A 23,465-nucleotide genomic window follows, 5' to 3' on the forward strand; every position below is an offset into this window, starting at 1 on the left:
ACAGGAGGGCTGTCTGCGCTAGCCGTCCCTAATTTAGCAGTGTAAGACTAGAGGAAAGGCAGCTAGTCATCACCACCCACCGCCAACTCTTGGACTACTCTTTTACCAACGAATAGTGAGATAGATCGTAACATTATAACGCCCCCACGGCTGAAAGGACGAGCATGTTTGGTACGACGGGGATTCGAACCCGCAACCCTCGAATTACGTGTCGCGTGCCTTAACCAACCTGGCCATGCCGGGCTTAGCTGTACAGAAGTACAAACATCGTACAGTTTTTTATGGACTAGTCCTGTATGTCCTTGACAGTCGCTAATAACAGAAGGTTTACCTTGTTTTGACCACAAGTGTGGGGAACAGAGAGACATTATTCTAAAGTTCCTCTAAAGATTAGCGCACACACAAGAAAGAGCTTGGGATGATAGCTAGGGGAGACCATTGGAAACTCAACAAGTGGATGGGGTTACTATCTCGGTTGGACAAAGTGGTATCTAAGTTGTTTAATGATTTGCTTTGACAACGACATTAGTTAGATTATGAGATGGTTTCCTTTCCTTAAAAGAGTAGCTTCATTGTGTTTATATACCACAAGACATATTGTCAATCATGGCTAATTTAAAACTACTGATTTTAGGTTAAAGAAACCACATGAGCCACTGTCAAAATAAAGGATTAGATAGGAACGTTCATGTTCTGGGATAATGAGTCTGTTCATGTATACAATTGAAACTACGTCCAATCAATCTTGGATACTTATAAACACACTTAGATACACCACTGTGTACAATATACAATAAACACACCTAGATACACCACTGTGTACAATATACAATAAACACACCTAGATACACCACTGTATCATTCTTGTTCTGAATACTAATAACAATAAACACCTAGATACACCACTGTGTCATTCTTGTTCTGAATACTTATAACAATAAACACTTAGATACACCACTGTGTACAATATACAATAAACACACCTAGATACACCACTGTGTACAATATACAATAAACACACCTGGATACACCACTGTATCATTCTTGTTCTGAATACTAATAACAATAAACACACCTAGATACACCATTGTGTCATTCTTGTTCTGAATACTTATAACAATAAACACCTAGATACACCACTGTGTACAATATACAATAAACACACCTGGATACACCACTGTGTCATTGTTGTTCTGGATACTTATAACAATAAACACACCTAGATACACCACTGTGTACAATATACAATAAACACACCTGGATACATCACTGTATCATTCTTGTTTCTGAATACTTATAGCAATAAACACACCTAGATACACCACTGTGTCATTCTTGTTCTAAATACTTATAACAATAAACACACCTAGATACACCACTGTTTACAATATACAATAAACACACCTAGATACACCACTGTGTACAACATACAATAAACACACCTAGATACACCACTGTGTACAATATACAATAAACACACCTAGATACACCACTGTGTACAATATACAATAAACACACCTAGATACACCACTGTGTACAATTCACAATAAACACACCTAGATACACCACTGTGTACAATATACAATAAACACACCTAGATACACCTCTATATCATTCTTCCTGGTACGTATCTCTCTTAATTTTAGGTTTGTAACTATAGCCATAGATAACACAAGTCTGTGAATTGAAGTTTTGTGGAGGTTGTTGGATTTTAATAAGTGGTTTTCCATAATTCAGCTGCGTAGATGTCGATATAATATTCATTTATTCTCTATCACGTAAAGATTTTTCATATCTGGAAGATAAAACTATTACTTAGGTAAAATATCACATAATATGTTTGGACCATCTTCATAACCTCTTGTTACCATAGCAGTAATTACATAATACTAATTACAGAGTGCATACACAAACAAACAGTATCCAGAACTGACACCTCATGTAGCCTTTTATACTTTCATATATTAGCGGTGTATTTCTTGTGGGTTCTAGAATGATCGAATAGACCTTGACGTACGACTGGTCAAGAGACATCTACAGCCAGTGGTTGTCAACATTTTATGAATAATGAAATGTGACCCGACTTCAATAAAATGATTCACTCATGTAAGAGTTCATATGACGCTAGCCATCCCTAATTTAGCAGCGTAAAACTAGAGGGAAGGCAGACAGTTACCACTATCCACCGCCAACTCTTGGGCTACTCTTTTATCAACGAATAGTCGGATTGATCGTCATATTATAACGCCCTTACGACTAAATGGACAACCATGTTCGGTGTGATGAGGATTCGAGCCTGCCATCCTCAGATTACTAGCCAAGCGACCTAATCTCTTCGCCATGCCGAGCCAGGAGCATTTGTACCGGATGAACAGAAATGGATATTGTTTTCGGATTCAGCGCACAGGGTTTACCATAGAACAGAAACCACTTTCAAGACAATAAAACCATCGCAGTCCCGTGCGTTTCAGTGTGACTGACTACTACAGTATACTGGTTTTTAACTATATTGATACATTATCGGTGAAACTGGTTAATTAAGTGTATGTTATTTCAGCTGTATTGTTAATTTGATTGGAGGTGTCGTTTTAAAATCCTTGAAGTTTACGAAACAATATTATTTGTATTGATTATATCAGCTGATAGGTTGTCACGAGTTTCACTTCGAACACTACTGATTAGTTCATTCAACACAACATTAATTCACACAGGGTTTTCTACATAAACGCTGTTATTTGTAAGACTTCCATTCTCAGTAAAATAACTTTGATAACATTGGTCTATCCTACATTGGTAACATTGGTCTATCCTACAGTGATAAATAACATTGGCCTATCCTACAGTGATAACATTGGTCTATCCTACAGTGATAACATTGGTCTATCCTACAGTGATAACGTTGGTCTATCCTACATTGACAACATTGGTCTATTCTACATTGATAACATTGGTCTATTCTACAGTGATAACATTGGTCTATCCTACATTGATAACATTGGTCTATCCTACATTGATAACATTGGTCTATCCTACAGTGATAACGTTGGTCTATCCTACATTGATAACGTTGGTCTATCCTACATAGATAACATTGGTCTATCCTACATTGATAACATTGGTCTATCGTACATTGATAACATTGGTCTATCCTACATTGATAACATTGGTCTATCCTACAAGATAAGGTTGATTTATAAACAAGACAAACGATCCAAGAAACAACGTTTCCGTGTAATCAGATACGTTAAACGGAGACTTGTTCTGGTTGCTAAGTTTTGTGGTACAATAAGAATCTTGCATGACCTTATGTTTTAGGTTGCTAGGTTTGTTGATATTCTATTAACCTTTGAATAATTAATATTTTCTTGTTGCTAGTGTGTTGTTTGTTTATTTGTTTACATCTTAGCAACGTTTTTACAACCAGTATTGTCTCTTTACTCGGCTTATTGATATTCTAGCAACCTTTTAAGAACTAATACTTTCTAGTTGCTAGGTTGGTTGATACGCTAACAACCTTTAAAGAACTAATACTTTCTAGTTGCTAGATTGGTTGATACGCTAGCAACCTTTAAAGAACTAATACTTTCTAGTTGCTAGGTTGGTTGATACGCTAGCAACCTTTTAAGAACTAATACTTTCTAGTTGCTAGAGTGGTTGATACGCCAGCAACCTTTAAAGAACTAATACTTTCTAGTTGCTAGATTGGTTGATACGCTAGCAACCTTTAAAGAACTAATAATTTCTAGTTGCTAGGTTGGTTGATACGCTAGCAACCTTTTAAGAACTAATACTTTCTAGTTGCTAGGTTTGTGTTACTTTGTACCAGTGGATTTACTTCCTTGTTATCTAATGTGTTATACTGATCTCACTGTCATCATTTTTTAACAGTTTCTGCTGTTAAACATCACTTAGGCCTGACGTTTTCCTTGTAGTAGCAGGGACCTGGGTTTTCTCTTCCGTACCATCACGCTGCCGTCATTCCCAGGCCCTTACGAAGCCAGGGGCCAAGCTGAACCGCCCGCACCTTCCCCTCCCACCCCGGGGCCGACTGCGTGCGGCTATGCAAATGACCTGTCGTGTCAGAATCTGAAAAGGGCGCTGGAGGGAGGACAATACCGTTTGGCCACTCCTGCGTAGCTTGGCACTCCACCGCGCCCTGCTTGCCTTGTGAATTTAGCACGGTGCCCGAACTGCCACTCGCTGCTCAGGGTTCGCTCGTGCTGTTCGTGTTTAGTATCACACGTGGAAGGTACCTGTTCAGTGGCGTATGAAGTGTCTCAGTTCGTATGGTGTTGGTAAGTGTTTCAAAATATGGTTCATTTACAGAGATTAGTAGCACATAGGATGTCGTGATAACTATACGCATAACGTGGAATGTTTATTTTGTGAAAACATTATTTATTAAACAAAATATTTATTTCTCACACCTATAAAATGTTTTAAACGATCCTAAAATAATACTTGTCGCAAAGTCTTTCAGTAGCATAGCCTTAGGAAGAAGTTCCAACCTCTCATGCATTCACCAGTACGCCATCTAGTAGCAACCTTTTAATCGTAAGATCAATACTTCCGCCAGCTGTTGACGTCATTTTGTGACCGGAGGGGTTCCAATCCTTATCAGTTACTTTTCCCTTTTTTTGTTTATACGATTTTTCAGGGTCTCTATTAAAATCAATTATCTAATCAATATTAATAATAAAACTTCTCAGGAAACATCAGATGAAGTTAGGTTGCAGGTTTGTTACTATTATTTCACGTAACCAGTCGACAACATGTGACATCTGTTGATAAATAATATGATCTCTTATTTTCACAGACATTTTATTAGGGTTAAAATAGGTAGATGTTCAGACAAAACGATTTAATATTTACATGTCACTATAATGAAAAAACAAACGAGAAATGAATTTGTCAAACAGACCATTTTATCTAATTTTTAAACAGACAGCAGCTGTTTTAATAAAATGTGACAAAAGGTAAGAAAAGATCAGTGAGGCCCAATGTCTAGTTGACCTCGTAATTCAAGACTTTCTTGTAAGGTGTTGTTCTGTTCTTTGGTAAGACACTTTATCTCAGAGTAACGAACTATGTAGGTTCTGGAGGGATACGACACTTTGCCTCAGAGTAACGAGCTATGTAGGTTCTGGAGGGATACGACACTTTATCTCAGAGTAACGAACGAGTTAACAAAGGTAAGAAAGACTAGTAACAGTATATGTTTCTCTTTGTTAAGAAAGGTAAGAAAGACTAGTAACAGTATATGTTTCTCCTCATTAACAAAGGTAAGAAAGACTAGTAACAGTATATGTTTCCCTTCGTTAACAAAGGTAAGAAAGACTAGTAACAGTATATGTTCCTCTTCATTAACAAAGGTAAGAAAGACTAGTAACAGTATATGTTTCTCTTCGTTAACAAAGGTAAGAAAGACTAGTAACAGTATATGTTTCTCTTCGTTAACAAAGGTAAGAAAGACTAGTAACAGTATATGTTTCTCTTCATTAACAAAGGTAAGAAGGACTAGTAACAGTATATGTTTCTCTTCGTTAACAAAGGTAAGAAAGACTAGTAACAGTATATGTTCCTCTTCATTAACAAAGGTAAAAAAGACTAGTAACAGTATATGTTTCTCTTCGTTAACAAAGGTAAGAAAGACTAGTAACAGTATATGTTCCTCTTCATTAACAAAGGTAAAAAAGACTAGAACCAGTATATGTTTCTCTTCGTTAACCAAGGTAAGAAAGACTAGTAACAGTATATGTTTCTCTTAGTTAACGAAGGTAAGAAAGACTAGTAACAGTATATGTTCCTCTTAGTTAACGAAGGTAAGAAAGACTAGTACCAATAGATGTTTCTCTTTGATACATTAAAATACCAGACCATGGAATCACCAATTCTCCTTTGCATGATATTAAAATACCAGATTATCAAATCTCTAATTTTTCTATACATTATTTCAAATACCAGACAATGGAATCACTGATTGTTCTTTACATCATGTTAAAATACCACACCATGGAATCACTGATTGTTCTTTACATCATGTTAAAATACCAGACCATGAAGTCACTGATTGTTCTTTACATCATGTTAAAATACCAGACCATGAAGTCACTGATTGTTCTTCACATCATATTAAAATACCAGATCATGAAGTCACTGATTGTTCTTTACATCATGTTAAAATACCAGACCATGAAGTCACTGATTGTTCTTTACATCATATTAAAATATCAGACCATGAAGTCACTGATTGTTCTTTACATCATATTAAAATACCAGATCATGGAATCACTGATTGTTCTTTACATCATATTAAAATACCAGATCATGGAATCACTGATTGTTCTTTACATCATATTAAAATACCAGATCATGGAATCACTGATTGTTCTTTACATCATATTAAAATACCAGATCATGGAATCACTGATTGTTCTTTACATCATATTAAAATACCAGACCATGGAATCACTGATTGTTCTTTACATCATGTTAAAATACCAGATCATGGAATCACTGATTGTTCTTTACATCATGTTAAAATACCAGATCATGGAATCACTGATTGTTCTTTACATCATGTTAAAATACCAGATCATGAAGTCACTGATTGTTCTTTACATCATATTAAAATACCAGACCATGAAGTCACTGATTGTTCTTTACATCATATTAAAATACCAGATCATGGAATCACTGAATGTTCTTTACATCATATTAAAATACCACACCATGGAATCACTGATTGTTCTTTACATCATGTTAAAATACCAGATCATGGAATCACTGATTGTTCTTTACATCATGTTAAAATACCAGATCATGGAATCACTGATTGTTCTTTACATCATATTAAAATACCAGATCATGGAATCACTGATTGTTCTTTACATCATATTAAAATAGCAGATCATGGAATCACTGATTGTTCTTTACATCATGTTAAAATACCACACCATGGAATCACTGATTGTTCTTTACATCATGTTAAAATACCACACCATGGAATCACTGATTGTTCTTTACATCATGTTAAAATACCAGATCATGGAATCACTGATTGTTCTTTACATCATATTAAAATACCACACCATGGAATCACTGATTGTTCTTTACATCATATTAAAATACCACACCATGGAATCACTGATTGTTCTTTACATCATATTAAAATACCACACCATGGAATCACTGATTGTTCTTTACATCATATTAAAATACCAGATCATGGAATCACTGATTGTTCTTTACATCATGTTAAAATACCAGATCATGGAATCACTGATTGTTCTTTACATCATATTAAAATACCAGATCATGAAGTCACTCATTTTTCATCACATTATTTTAAACTACCAAACCTTGGAATCACTCATTTTTCATCACATTATTTTAAACTACTAAACCTTGGAATCACTCATTTTTCATTACATTATTTTGAACTACCAAACCTTGGAATCACTCATTTTTCATCACATTATTTTAAACTACCAAACCTTGGAATCACTCATTTTTCATCACATTATTTTAAACTACCAAACCTTGGAATCACTCATTTTTCATCACATTATTTTAAACTACCAAACCTTGGAATCACTCATTTTTCATTACATTATTTTAAACTACCAAACCTTGGAATCACTCATTTTTCATTACATTATTTTAAACTACCAAACCTTGGAATCACTCATTTTTCATTACATTATTTTAAACTACCAAACCTTGGAATCACTCATTTTTCATTACATTATTTTAAACTACCAAACCTTGGAATCACTCATTTTTCATCACATTATTTTAAACTACCAAACTTTGGAATCACTCATTTTTCATTACATTATTTTAAACTACCAAACCTTGGAATCACTCATTTTCATCACATTATTTTATACTACCAAACCTTGGAATCACTCATTTTCATTACATTATTTTAAACTACCAAACCTTGGAATCACTCATTTTTCATTACATTATTTTAAACTACCAAACCTTGGAATCACTCATTTTTCATTACATTATTTTAAACTACCAAACCTTGGAATCACTCATTTTTCATTACATTATTTTAAACTACCAAACCTTGGAATCACTCATTTTTCATCACATTATTTTGAACTACCAAACCTTGGTATCACTCATTTTTCATCACATTATTTTAAACTACCAAACCTTGGAATCACTCATTTTTCATCACATTATTTTAAACTACCAAACCTTGGTATCACTCATTTTTCATCACATTATTTTAAACTACCAAACCTTGGAATCACTCATTTTCCATCACATTATTTTAAACTACCAAACCTTGGAATCACTCATTTTTCATCACATTATTTTAAACTACCAAACCTTGGAATCACTCATTTTTCATCACATTATTTTAAACTACTAAACCTTGGAATCACTCATTTTTCATTACATTATTTTGAACTACCAAACCTTGGAATCACTCATTTTTCATTACATTATTTTGAACTACCAAACCTTGGAATCACTCATTTTTCATCACATTATTTTAACCTACCAAACCTTGGAATCACTCATTTTTCATTACGTTATTTTAAACTACCAAACCTTGGTATCACTCATTTTTCATTACGTTATTTTAAACTACCAAACCTTGGAATCACTCATTTTTCATTACGTTATTTTAAACTACCAAACCTTGGAATCACTCATTTTTCATTACATTATTTTATACTACCAAACTTTGGAATCACTGGTTGCCTTTCATGTTACATTAAATTACAAGACTATACAATCACTGATTTTCCTTCTCTTTCTTTAAAATACCATACCATGGAATCATTTATTGTCCTTCATTTCATATTGAAATACCAGACAATGAATTCACTGATTGTTCTTTACATCATATTAAAATACTAGACCATCGAATGACTGATTGTTCTTTGTATAATATTAAAATACTAAACAATGGTATCACCGATTGTCGTTCACATTACATTAAAATACCAGACCATCAAATAACTGATTGTTCTTTGAATAACATTAAAATACCAGGCCATTGAATCACTGATTATGCTTTATGTCATATTGAAATACCACACTATCAAAACACTGAGATTTTCCTTTATATCATATTAAAATACCAGACCATAAAATCACTGATTTTCCTTGACATTATATTAAACTACTAGACAATCAAATCACTAAGCTAACAGATAAAGGTATTCTATATTCTTTAAACAAAAGTAAAGAATAATGTTATACCAAGATTGTAAGCTAACAGATAACGCTAAGCTATGTTTCTTATAGAAAGATAAACAATAATATTATACTAAGGTTGTAAGTTAACAGATAAACCTAGGCTATGTTCTTTTCAGTAAAGTAAATAATAACTCTATCCTAAGATTGTAAATTTTAATTTAGATGTAATATGGTAACAGGGCAGTTTTAGGTTTGTACATTGAATGATAGCAGTGTAAAACTAGAAGTAGCAAGTTGGGTTACAGAGGGAAAAAATTTCACATCCAGTGATAGCAGTGTAAAACTAGAAGTAGCTAGTTGGGTTACAGAGGGCAAGATTTTCACATCCAGTGATAGCAGTGTAAAACAGGAAGTAGCGAGTGGGGTTACAGAGGGCATGATTTTCACATCCAGTGATAGAAGTGTAAAACTAGAAGTAGCAAGTTGGGTTACAGAGAGAAAAATTTTCACATCCAGTGATAGCAGTGTAAAACTAGAAGTAGCAAGTTGGGTTACAGAGAAAAATTTTCACATCCAGTGATAGCAGTGTAAAACTAGAAGTAGCAAGTTGGGTTACAGAGGGCAAGATTTTCACATCCAGTGATAGCAGTGTAAAACTAGAAGTAGCAAGTTGGGTTACAGAGGGAAAAATTTTCACATCCAGTGATAGCAGTGTAAAACTAGAAGTAGCAAGTTGGGTTACAGAGGGCAAGATTTTCACATCCAGTGATAGCAGTGTAAAACAGGAAGTAGTAAGTTGGGTTACAGAGGGCAAGATTTTCACATCCAGTGATAGCAGTGTAAAACAGGAAGTAGCGAGTGGGGTTACAGAGGGCAAGATTTTCACATCCAGTGATAGAAGTGTAAAACTAGAAGTAGCAATTTGGGTTACAGAGGGAAAAATTTTCACATCCAGTGATAGCAGTGTAAAACTAGAAGTAGCAAGTTGGGTTACAGAGGGCAAGATTTTCACATCCAGTGATAGCAGTGTAAAACTAGAAGTAGCAAGTTGGGTTACAGAGGGAAAAATTTTCACATCCAGTGATAGCAGTGTAAAACTAGAAGTAGCAAGTTGGGTTACAGAGGGAAAAATTTTCACATCCAGTGATAGCAGTGTAAAACTAGAAGTAGCAAGTTGGGTTACAGAGGGAAAAATTTTCACATCCAGTGATAGCAGTGTAAAACTAGAAGTAGCAAGTTGGGTTACAGAGGGCAAGATTTTCACATCCAATGATAGCAGTGTAAAACTAGAAGTAGCTAGTTGGGTTACAGAGGGAAAAATTTTCACATCCAGTGATAGCAGTGTAAAACTAGAAGTAGCAAGTTGGGTTACAGAGGGCAAGATTTTCACATCCAGTGATAGCAGTGTAAAACTAGAAGTAGCAAGTTGGGTTACAGAGGGAAAAATTTTCACATCCAGTGATAGCAGTGTAAAACTAGAAGTAACAAGTTGGGTTACAGAGGGCAAGATTTTCACATCCAGTGATAGCAGTGTAAAACAGGAAGTAGCGAGTGGGGTTACAGAGGGCAAGATTTTCACATCCAGTGATAGCAGTGTAAAACTAGAAGTAGCGAGTTAGGTTACATAGGGCGAGATTTTTATAGCCAATGATAGCAGTGTAAAATTAAAAGTAGCAAGTTGGGTTACAGAGGATGTGATTTTTACATCCAATGACAGCAGTGTAAATTAGGAAGTAGCAAGTTGGGTTACAGAGGATGTGATTTTTACATCCAATGACAGCAGTGTAAATTAGGAAGTAGCAAGTTGGGTTACAAGTTGGGTTTGGGTGCCAAAGCGATATTCACTTATCCGTATTATTTATATAGCAACAAGAAGACATAATCAGTTGGAGATTCATTTATCCATATTATTTATATAGCAACAAGAAGATATAATCAGTTGGAGATTCACTTATCCATATTATTTATATAGCAACAAGAAGACATAATCAGTTGGAGATTCATTTATCCATATTATTTATATAGCAACAAGAAGACATAATCAGTTGGAGATTCACTTATCCACATTATTTATATAGCAACAAGAAGACATAATCAGTTGGAGATTCACTTATCCATATTATTTATATAGCAACAGGAAGACATAATCAGTTGGAGATTCACTTATCCATATTATTTATATAGCAACAAGAAGACATAATCAGTTGGTTGAGGGGTGAGGAAATGATATCGATGAATGACACACTGAAAACAATGTGAGAAAGAACTGAATCTTGTTAAAAGGCTAATGGAAACTTGCACTGAATCTGTGAAGAAGGCTAATGTAACTTGAACTGAATCTGGCTAGAAGGCTAATGGTAACTTGAACTGAATCTGGCTAGAAGGCTAATGTAACTTGAACTGAATCTGTGAAGAAGGCTAATATAACTTGAACTGAATCTGGTTAGAAGGTTAATGGTAGCTGGTACAGCTTTAAGCATGACCTTTGTTTACACAGACGTGATGATAGACTGATTTTTAATTAAACGTTGTAGAATCAGTAATTTCCGGTTTATGAACAAATAAAACAATATCTTTTAAATTGACTAGGTCGTCACCAATGAAGTAAAATACAGAATCACGCGACGCTGAGTTAATTTGGTCCTGTTTCTATTAACAGGGTTACTTTCGAGGTCGTTACTAGTACCAAGTCCGCTTTCTCGTTTATATGTGCAAGTTGGAAATAGAAAGTTGCTCCAGGCCATTACCAATAGCAGATAATATAGATATAAACAAGTTAAATTTAGGGGGGTAGGAGTGAACTGGATATAAGAACTGTAATGATAAAAGTAAAACAAAACTTTGGTTCGTTATTTATTAAAACTGTTTGTATTCTTCTTTTGGCTTCCAGTGGCACAGCGGCATATCCGCGAACGTACAACGTTAGAATCCGGGTTTCGATACCCGTGGTAGGTGGAGCACATACACCCCATTATGTAGTTAATTACAAACATTCTTTTCTGTTATATTCTTAATACATTGGTCGTAACATGTATGTTAATATCTATGTATGTAATCTAATCCCCTGCGCCATCTATTAATGGCACCTCAATAAAAAATACCACATAAAGTTCATACTTAAGGTATTCAAGATTCAGACAATCATAAAATAACTGTTGTACGTACAACAACCATTTCTTTGTCACAGAACACAGTTCCAACTATGTGTACTCTCTTCACAGCTTTAACTAGAACTGTACGTGAGTGTTTGATCACATCTTTATTGATGTGATTTATAAATATTCATCAACAGGACTTCTCACACAAATGTTATTTTTCTCCAGTAAACGGCGCCACTTTCTTCAAGGTAAAATTATCACAGTTTATATGGGCACAATCTAAATACTTCATGTGCAAGACACGGTCAAAACATTTCATGTGCAAGACACAATCAAATTACTTCCTGTGCAAGAAACAATCTTAATACTTCATGTGCAAGACACGGTCTAAACACTTCCTGTGCAAGACATAATATAATCACTTTTTGCGCTGTCTTCCCAGAAAAAATAAACAGTAAATATCTTGTTTTCAGGACGTATTTACTCTTACCAAATTCTTTTCAATATGTTATGAACAGTATAGTTATTAATTATTAGCATAAACAGGTGCCCGCAGGGCGTCGTTCTTCTAGGTTTATTGAATACCATTTTAAAGTACAGTTTCTTTAGGGCGAGGAACGTAAAGATACCAAAGTTGTCTCGTAATTGTATAATCGTGGAATGTCGTGTTGTGGGATCCGTAGCGTTTCTTCTGCACACACGTGTATTTACTAATGTGTGAGTCTCATTGTGTTTATTTCTCTGTTCGAACTCGAGAATATACCAATAATATTGTTCTGTTTATGTTTCAGTGTTAAAATACACCACCATTGTTATGCGCCAATTTCCTGTTTACATATTACTGATAGAATTCGACAACATTGTCACGCGTCAATGTTGTGTTGATGTGTTACTGTTACAACACACCACAATTGTTATGTGTCAACATACAAGTTCTATCTTAATATCGGTTCTAGTGTAGTGCTACTATAACAGTTTTCAGTGCTACTGTTCCTGTTTTAGTGTGACGTATGTTATCCTGTGCAGTGTGGTAACTATTGTGCAGAGTACTTCCAATTGGTATGTTTCGAGTCAAAACTTCAAAACGTTTTTAAGTAATATTTTAACACGAATAACATAAAGTTTAGTATTACTGAAGTGACCTTCAAAATAAAAGTGATTCTATTTCTATGTCACTTTAAACTCAACATTCTGAAGCTACTCAGCATGTATGTTGGTCCTGATTTTGGCTGTCGCAACAAAAGAAGGGTGGACCGACCCCACCTGACGCTGTCCTATGGGTGGGGTGCGTCTAGACAACGTGACAGATGTCCTTGTTAGAAAAGGAGGGGTGCAGTTGCCAAGGGTTTGATTGTGTTTCATGCCTGTAGACTTACTGCGTGCACGTTATAACAACTGTGTGTTTGTTCATCACATCTAGCCTCAAGCATATTGTCACAAAGTCTGACTATTGGTTCATATACCTTATTGTATTAATACCTCTCATATTAAAGTCATACTCTATAACTCAACTATTTTACACATTATTATATTGATATCTCGCATATTAAAGTCATACACTATAACTCAACTATTTTACACATTATTGTATTCATATCTCGCATATTAAAGTCATACTCTATAACTCAACTATTTTACACATTATTGTATTCATATCTCGCATATTAAAGTCATACTCTATAACTCAACTATTTTACACATTATTGTATTCATATCTCGCATATTAAAGTCATACTCTATAACTCAACTATTTTACACATTATTGTATTCATATCTCGCATATTAAAATCATACTCTATAACTCAACTATTTTACACATTATTGTATTCATATCCCGCATATTAAAATCATACTCTATAACTCAACTATTTTACACATTATTGTATTCATATCTCACATATTAAAATCATACTCTATAACTCAACTATTTTAAACTAAGTTATTTGTTCCTTTTAAAGTTTCTTGATGTTATTATTGTTCTGTATTTAAAAGTAAGCTTTATCCGTTATCCTCGGATGTTTGTAGTAAAGCAACGTTCCATGTGTCACCCCAGTATATCTAATAAAAATTAGTGCTCTGTTCGTTTCGTTTATTTGGTTAAAAAGTCGTGTCTAACTTTGTTTTCACGTGACAATCCGATGCTGTTACATTATGGGTCGTTCGAGACTTAATCACGCCTTTCCAGATAAGAAACTGTGGTGTGATTCCAGGTGCTTTAGTACACTGTCCTTGTAACGGGACTCGTGCCAAGTGTGCCAAGAGTTGCTTACACTTTGATTCTTCGTCCTAGTGCTTCCGAGGGCGTTTAACTCGTTGTTACCACCTGAAGACGGGCCACAGTACGGCGTCCGTGACGACTGTTGTAGCGTCACATAACCTCCTATCTATTCACGTGCAGCGAAATGTAAAGTTTGTGTCTGAAAGATTATTGTACGAGGTGTGGTTAATATGTTCGTACGGGTAGAATCTCTGACTAGCGATATAAAAAAATTAATTGAAAACTGTAGAAACGCTCAATAGCTTTTTTTAGTCCTGGTTATGGAGTTTTATTAACGTTTACCTTATAGTACAGTTTCATGATGAGGAAATATATTTCAGCTAGGTGGACAATGTTTCAATCACACACATCTTTTATAATTCACTTCAGGCATCAGAGACAGGTTACTTTATACGTGGCTCCTATTGGTTTTGTTTGTTATATACTTATAAACAGTAGGGTCGTTAGCTGTAGGTCATCCCTAATCTAATAAACAGCAGGGTCGTTAGCTGTAGGTCATCCCTAATCTAATAAACAGTAGGGTCGTTAGCTGTAGATCATCTCTACTCTAATAAACAGCAGGGTCGTTAGCTGTAGGTCATCCCTAATCTAATAAACAGTAGGTTCGTTAGCTGTAGATCATCCCTACTCTAATAAACAGCAGGGTCGTTAGCTGTAGGTCATCCCTAATCTAATAAACAGTAGGGCCGTTAGCTGTAGATCATCCCTTATCTAATGAACAATAGGGTCGTTAGATGTAGGTCATCCCTAATCTAATAAACAGTAGGGTCGTTAGATGTAGGTCATCCCTAATCTAATAAACAGTAGAGTCGTTAGCTGTAGGTCGTCCCTAATCTAATAAACAGTAGAGTCGTTAGCTGTAGATCATCCCTAATCTAATAAACAATGGGGTCGTAAGCTGTAGGTCATCCCTAATCTAATAAACAGTAGGGTCGTTAGCTGTAGGTTGTCCTTAATCTGATAAACAGTAGGGTTGTTAGATGTAGAGCGTCCCTAATCTGATAAACAATAGACTCATTATCACTGATTTGTAGGTTCAAGGTCTTCTTATGTCTGACATAACGTGCACTTTATAAGGTAAAATTGGTGTATTTATTAAACTTTTCACTTTCTCAGTAAACTGTTGATTGTGACTCATTATGTACAGGACTCAGTAGGTTAGTCCTAGAGACTAAGTGTATTACGTACAGGACTCAGTAGGCTACTCCTAGAGACTAACTATTTTACGTACAGGATTGAGTAGGTTAGTCCTAGAGACTATCTGTATTACGTACAAAACTCAGTAGGTTAGTCCTAGAGACTAACTGTATTACGTACAGGACTCAGTAGGCTACTACTAGAGACTAACTGTATTACGTACAGGATTGAGTAGGTTAGTCCTAGAGACTAACTATATTACGTACAGGACTCAGTAGGTTAGTTCTAGAGACTAAAGGTATTTCACCTGAAAGCGTTATACCTATTGATTCGGTAACTTTATCCTAGTTACTGAATGTGGTTCTTCTGTAGGCATTACGTATAGTAATAAATTGTTTTGTTCTGGTTACTAATAGTTACTAAATGTTGTTTCTCTGTGGGCATTACATATAGTAATAAACAGTTTTGTTCTTGTGTCTGAGTGTGGTCCTTCTGTAGGCATTACGTGTAATAATAAATAGTTCTGTCATAGTGTCTGAATGTGGTTCTTCTGTAGGCATTGCATGTAATAATAAATAGTTTCGTCCTTGTTACTGAATGTGGTCCTTCTGTAGGCATTACGTGTAATAATAAATACTTCTGTCATAGTGTCTGAATGTGGTTTTTCTGTAGGCATTGTTTATAATGTTTCATAGTTTTGTCATAGTTACTGCGTTATGTATAGTATTCAATAGGTTTAATATTGAATATTTATCTGAGAGTAGTACATTTAGGAATAGATAGTCGTAAGTTTTTATTTTGTCATAAATTCTTTCCTCACCATATCAAAAATATAACAATTAACTAACAATACTACAATCATCAATTATATAACAATATAATAACTATATAACAATTATATAATAATAATATTTATAAATATCTTTTCCTGTATATATGTAAAAACGGCCCGTTTGGATTGAGAAAATTTTTCATGTAGAGGAGCCAACAACATTTCGACCTTCTTCGACTCTACGTAAAAAATTTTCTCAAACCAAACGAGCCGTTTTTTACATATATATGTTTCTCTACAAGTGGGTTTTCTCGTTATCACTGATAATTTTTTCCTCTGTTTCAGCGTAACGGATTAACGTCAACTTCTGCCATTGGGTCTGAAGAGGATTTAGGCCTAGCACTAATGCATCAGATCATGAACTCGAAAGAGGTAATTTTTATATCTTCTCAGTTACCATTCTCTATAGATAATTTAAAATTATTAACAGTTCATGTTTTGATTGTCACATCAAAACGTTCTTTTAATGAGAGAAAACCTAGTCCATGATAATTATACTCTTGGAGCTCTACAAATGAACAAACAGTTCTGTATTCTCACAAAAGAATACAAAATTCTGGAGTCCTACAAATGAAAACACAGTTCTAGGGTACCACAAATTAAAAGTTATATGGTCCCACAAAATAATACAAAATTGTGGAGTCCTAGAATACTGTTAGAATTAGTACCTTTGTTTATGTTGAAAACAGTAGATACTGTTAGAAGTAGTACCTTTCTTTATATTGAAAACAGAGATACTGTTAGAATTAGTACCTTTGTTTATGTTGAAAACAGTAGATACTGTTAGAATTAGTACCTTTGTTTATGTTGAAAACAGTAGATACTGTTAGAAGTAGTACCTTTCTTTATGTTGAAAACAGAGATACTGTTAGAATTATTACCTTTGTTTATGTTAAAAAGAGTAGATACTTTTAGAATTAGTACCTTTGTTTATGTTAGAAAGAGTAGATACTGTAAGAATTAGTACCATTGTTTATGTTAAAAACAGTAGATACTTTTAGAATTAGTACCTTTGTTTATGTTGAAAACAGTAGATACTGTTAGAAGTAGTACCTTTCTTTATGTTGAAAACAGAGATCCTGTTAGAATTAGTACCTTTGTTTATGTTAAAAAGAGTAGATACTTTTAGAATTAGTTCCTTTGTTTATGTTAAAAAGAGTAGATACTGTAAGAATTAGTACCATTGTTTATGTTAAAAACAGTAGATACTTTTAGAATTAGTACCATTGTTTATGTTAAAAAGAGTAGATACTTTTAGAATTAGTACCGTTGTTTATGTTAAAACAGATACTGTTAGAATTAGTACCTTTGTTTATGTTAAAAGAGTAGATACTTTTAGAATTAGTACCATTGTTTATGTTAAAAAGAGTAGATACTTTTAGAATTAGTACCGTTGTTTATGTTAAAAACAGATACTGTTAGAATTAGTACCTTTGTTTATGTTAAAAAGAGTAGATACTTTTAGAATTAGTACCATTGTTTATGTTAAAAGATTAGGAAGTATATTTCTGTACCAAAAGTAAGGATGTGGTGTTATTAATTTTATATGTTATGTTATTAGTGTGTTGATGTGTTGTTATTCGTTTTATATGTAGTGTTAATAGTGTTACATGTAGTGTTCTTAGAATTGGTGTGTTGTTATTAGTGTTACATGTAGTGCTATTAGAATGAGTGTGTTATTATTAGTGTTATTAAAATGGGTGTGTTGTTATTAATGTTATACGTAGTGTTATTGAAATAGGTGTGTTGTTATGTGTGTTTATGAGAAAGCCACATCAAGTCATCTGCTCTTCCTACCGATGAAGTCTGCTGTTACAATTATTATATTTGTATGTCAAGAAGACATCTCCATATTTATTGTAAATTAAAAAAATATCTAATGGTAAAAATTCCTATCTGGTAATTCAATAATTGGTTTAAAGAAATAAATTTCATTTTACAAGTTTCCTGTGTTGTAGGAACTACATATATATATGTATGTGTGTGTAAGTATGTATGTGTTTGTGTGTAAGTATGTATGTGTTTGTGTGTAAGTGTATTTTTGGCGATAACTTGACCAGCGTCTAAATCTTTATAAATCACTAACAGATTATATTTGTAACCCTGGGGTAACAGAATATAATTTTATATTTTCCTGTCGCACAGTATAATTCTGTTCATCTTCAAGCAACTCTGTTCGTTTGTTTCCTGGAACGTGAACCACAACAATATGATTGAATATTCACTGTGTCAGTGATTACAGACCTGTCGTTGTACGGTAATTAATTTTACATGTAAAAAAGCACAAAGGTACTAGCAACTTGTTCATAATTTTGGGTTTTCTGCATTCGACGTTTCTTCTTGTTTTTTTTTTCCTAGCAATGAAATTAATTATGTAGTACTTACTGCCTGTAAAGTTAAATGAAATTCCATGAAAATTTTCCAACCACGATTTACCAAACCTTCCTCCGTTGAAGGCGGTTTCTTTGATCCACTTCTTGTTGCCGCATGCAAAGGGCGCCCTCTTTTGTCACATATCACAGATAAGTTGATGTGTTCAAAATTTACCGAAGCCAGCTGATATATGATTGACACATTTATAGTCAAACCAGTATCTTATGCTTTCTTTGTTATTCTTGTATCACGAATTCTGTCTTCGGTTTTCTAAACACCTACTGTAGTTACGTTTCTGTACTTCAAAGTTCATTAAATTACTTCCAACTACACAGGTAAACCACAAATGTTTATTAAATGATTATGTTAAACCGCGTTAATTAAAAACACAGAATACGTTTCATAACTTTACTTTATCGAGCATTTCCTTAGAATCATGTTAAAGAAAGCATAGGCTATTGTTAAACGGATGTTTACATAGAATCGTTTTAAAGATTTCGCAATATATTGTTAACGGCATTACGATATTAATGACTGGAGTGAAAGTATGCCATGAAACCTTATAAGTGTAGTGAGTGTTGATACAAAAAGCCTATAGACGTAATGTGAGATCACATAGAGCCAAGTGTATATAAGTTATCATTAAAGTATACTGATTGAATTTTAAACTTAAATCGTTTCTGAATTAAGTTATATTCTGTTATATCACCAACGTTTTTAATGATACAAAACTAACCTCTTTAACCAACGGAGACTCTAAACTAAAGAACCAACAAATGTTTTCCAGTTTTGTTGTCTATACATTTAACTTTGTACTTTCAGTACATAACATAAAAGACATTGTAGGAATGCACTGTTTTTCTATATATCTTAGAAGTTTTAAGTATAACTGATTTTTACCAATAATAACTCTAACAATACAGCATTAATTCATTCTATGAATTATCTAAATTTTGACTGGCTCCTTAAGGGATTTACTAACTATCTCCTTCACACTTTTATCTCTTTTCTATGGGGTGGGGGTGGTAGTACTTGCCCCGTCGTAAATAATACGCCCATTAAAATACATAGCGTATCGTTAAACCATTGTTTATCAGTACAATGACATTAAAGAACACACGTGTATCGTCAAGGTAAACAATACACAATGTGTAGTTAAGTCATTGTTTATCGGTATAATGACATTAAAAGACACTCGTGTATCGTCACATTAAACAATACTCGATGTGTTGTTAAGTCATTGTTTATCGGTATAATGACATTAAAAGACACTCGTGTATTGTCACATTAAACAATACTCGATGTGTTGTTAAACCATTGTTTATCTATATAATGACATTAAAGAACACTCGTGTGTCGTTGAATGACAAGGTTTATCCAACAATAAATAATTTACTGTAAAGTTATTTTTATCGAATAATAATAAGAACAACGTGTAAAATAAGTGCCGTCTGGTGTTAATTATTATTCAACAGATAAAGTACCTGTTGTTTACGTTGGAAACCAAAACTGCTACGTTTTGATAATAAGATAGTCAAGTATGATTGTATTAAAACGAAACGCTAGATCGTTAACTAATTATTTATCAAAGCCTGAATTATTGTCAGTCCGAATATTCATGGTTTGCAGCCTGATCCTGCGCAAGCAAAAGTGATATCTGGATTTTGGGGCCTCTATAAATATTAAACCCATTTCTCACTAATGGATCAAACAAAAATTTACAGGTGCTGCTAACTAGTGTCTTCTATTTACCCTATTATTTCTAAACTTGGGATGGCTAAGCCTAGACGAAAATTCTGAAATAAGAAACAAATAAACGCTTGTAACAGAAGAAGTGCATAGGCCTATTCCAAATTGTACTTAATCGTAAAGTTATTAAACGTGACAACATTTCGCAGAATAAATAAAATGAATAGATAATATTTACATTTCAATGCTAGACTTCAGATAATCTTTGAAGCACTTTGACAGATTCTGATAAAATTCTAGTTTTATAGTTCCTAACATATGTTATAGTTGTTTCTAACATAACATTGCTAGTTCTATTGAGATATAATAACCATCTATGTGATGTTTCTTCTCTTGTTGCTAATTTTACAAGGTTTAATAACCATCTATGTGATGTTTCTTCTCTTGTTGCTAATTTTACAAGGTTTAATAACCATCTATGTGGTGTTTCTTCTCTTGTTGCTAGTTTTACAAGGTTTAATAACCATCTATGTGGTGTTTCTTCTCTTGTTGCTAGTCTTTACAAGGTTTAATAACAATCTATGTGGTGTTTCTTCTGTTCTTGTTGCTGGTGTTTACGAAGTTAATAACGATCTATCTAGTGTTTCTTCTGTTCTTGTTGCTGGTGTTTACGAGGTTTAATAACGATGTATCTAGTGTTTCTTCTGTTCTTGTTGATGGTGTTTACGAGGTTTAATAACGATCTATCTAGTGTTTCTTCTGTTCTTGTTGCTGGTGTTTACGAGGTTTAATAACGATCTATCTAGTGTCTCTTCTGTTCTTGTTGATGGTGTTTACGAGGTTTAATAACGATGTATCTAGTGTTTCTTCTGTTCTTGTTGATGGTGTTTACGAGGTTTAATAACGATCTATCTAGTGTTTCTTCTGTTCTTGTTGCTGGTGTTTACGAGGTTTAATAACGATGTATCTAGTGTTTCTTCTGTTCTTGTTGATGGTGTTTACGAGGTTTAATAACGATCTATCTCGTGTCTCTTCTGTTCTTGTTGCTGGTGTTTACGAGGTTTAATAACGATGTATCTAGTGTTTCTTCTGTTCTTGTTGCTGGTGTTTACGAGGTTTAATAACGATCTATCTAGTGTCTCTTCTGTTCTTGTTGCTGGTGTTTACGAAGTTAATAACGATCTATCTAGTGTTTCTTCTGTTCTTGTTGCTGGTGTTTACGAGGTATAATAACGATCTATCTAGTGTCTCTTCTGTTCTTGTTGCTGGTGTTTACGAGGATAATAACGATCTATCTAGTGTCTCTTCTGTTCTTGTTGCTGGTGTTTACGAGGTTTAATAACGATCTATCTAGTGTTTCTTCTGTTCTTGTTGCTGGTGTTTACGAGGTTTAATAACGATCTATCTAGTGTTTCTTCTGTTCTTGTTGCTGGTGTTTACGAGGTTTAATAACGATCTATCTAGTGTCTTCTGTTCTTGTTGGTGTTTACGAGGTTTAATAACGATGTATCTAGTGTTTCTTCTGTTCTTGTTGATGGTGTTTACGAGGTTTAATAACGATCTATCTAGTGTTTCTTCTGTTCTTGTTGATGGTGTTTACGAGGTTTAATAACGATCTATCTAGTGTCTCTTCTGTTCTTGTTGCTGGTGTTTACGAGGTTTAATAACGATGTATCTAGTGTTTCTTCTGTTCTTGTTGCTGGTGTTTACGAGGTATAATAACGATCTATCTAGTGTCTCTTCTGTTCTTGTTGCTGGTGTTTACGAGGTTTAATAATGATGTATCTAGTGTTTCTTCTGTTCTTGTTGATGGTGTTTACGAGGTTTAATAACGATGTATCTCGTGTCTCTTCTGTTCTTGTTGCTGGTGTTTTCGAGGTTTAATAACGATCTATCTAGTGTTTCTTCTGTTCTTGTTGCTGGTGTTTACGAGGTTTAATAACGATGTATCTAGTGTTTCTTCTGTTCTTGTTGCTGGTGTTTACGAGGTTTAATAACGATGTATCTAGTGTTTCTTCTGTTCTTGTTGCTGGTGTTTACGAGGTTTGATAACGATGTATCTAGTGTTTCTTCTGTTCTTGTTGCTGGTGTTTACGAGGTTTAATAACGATCTATCTAGTGTCTCTTCTGTTCTTGTTGCTGGTGTTTACGAGGTTTAATAATGATGTATCTAGTGTTTCTTCTGTTCTTGTTGATGGTGTTTACGAGGTTTAATAACGATGTATCTAGTGTTTCTTCTGTTCTTGTTGCTGGTGTTTTCGAGGTATAATAACGATCTATCTCGTGTCTCTTCTGTTCTTGTTGCTGGTGTTTTCGAGGTTTAATAACGATGTATCTAGTGTTTCTTCTGTTCTTGTTGCTGGTGTTTACGAGGTTTAATAACGATCTATCTAGTGTCTCTTCTGTTCTTGTTGCTGGTGTTTACGAGGTTTAATAACGATCTATCTAGTGTTTCTTCTGTTCTTGTTGCTGGTGTTTACGAGGTTTAATAACGATCTATCTAGTGTCTCTTCTGTTCTTGTTGCTGGTGTTTACGAGGTTTAATAACGATCTATCTCGTGTCTCTTCTGTTCTTGTTGCTGGTGTTTTCGAGGTTTAATAACGATGTATCTAGTGTTTCTTCTGTTCTTGTTGCTGGTGTTTACGAGGTTTAATAACGATGTATCTAGTGTTTCTTCTGTTCTTGTTGCTGGTGTTTACGAGGTTTAATAACGATCTATCTAGTGTCTCTTCTGTTCTTGTTGCTGGTGTTTACGAGGTTAATAACGATCTATCTAGTGTTTCTTCTGTTCTTGTTGCTGGTGTTTACGAGGTTTAATAATCCTGCATTTAATATTTTTCGTCTTGTTCTTGTAAATTTTTCTTCCGATATAAAATTAACAATTAGTTT

The 23,465-nt window shown here is 34.1% G+C and overlaps 1 pseudogene across 1 annotated transcript in view; it reads left to right on the forward strand.

Moving 5' to 3' along the window:
* Positions 1-4,176: 4,176 nt before the first annotated feature.
* The window catches only part of LOC143228686 (Krueppel-like factor 7), a 103,913-nt pseudogene continuing 84,624 nt past the window's right edge, over positions 4,177-23,465 (forward strand). The window contains exons 1-2 of the transcript XR_013015413.1: positions 4,177-4,295; positions 16,799-16,885. The product of XR_013015413.1 is annotated as a Krueppel-like factor 7 (transcript). The remainder of the gene's footprint in view (positions 4,296-16,798; positions 16,886-23,465) is intronic.

Source organism: Tachypleus tridentatus, chromosome 10, assembly GCF_004210375.1.
Source record: "Tachypleus tridentatus isolate NWPU-2018 chromosome 10, ASM421037v1, whole genome shotgun sequence".
Lineage (NCBI taxonomy): Eukaryota > Metazoa > Arthropoda > Merostomata > Xiphosura > Limulidae > Tachypleus > Tachypleus tridentatus.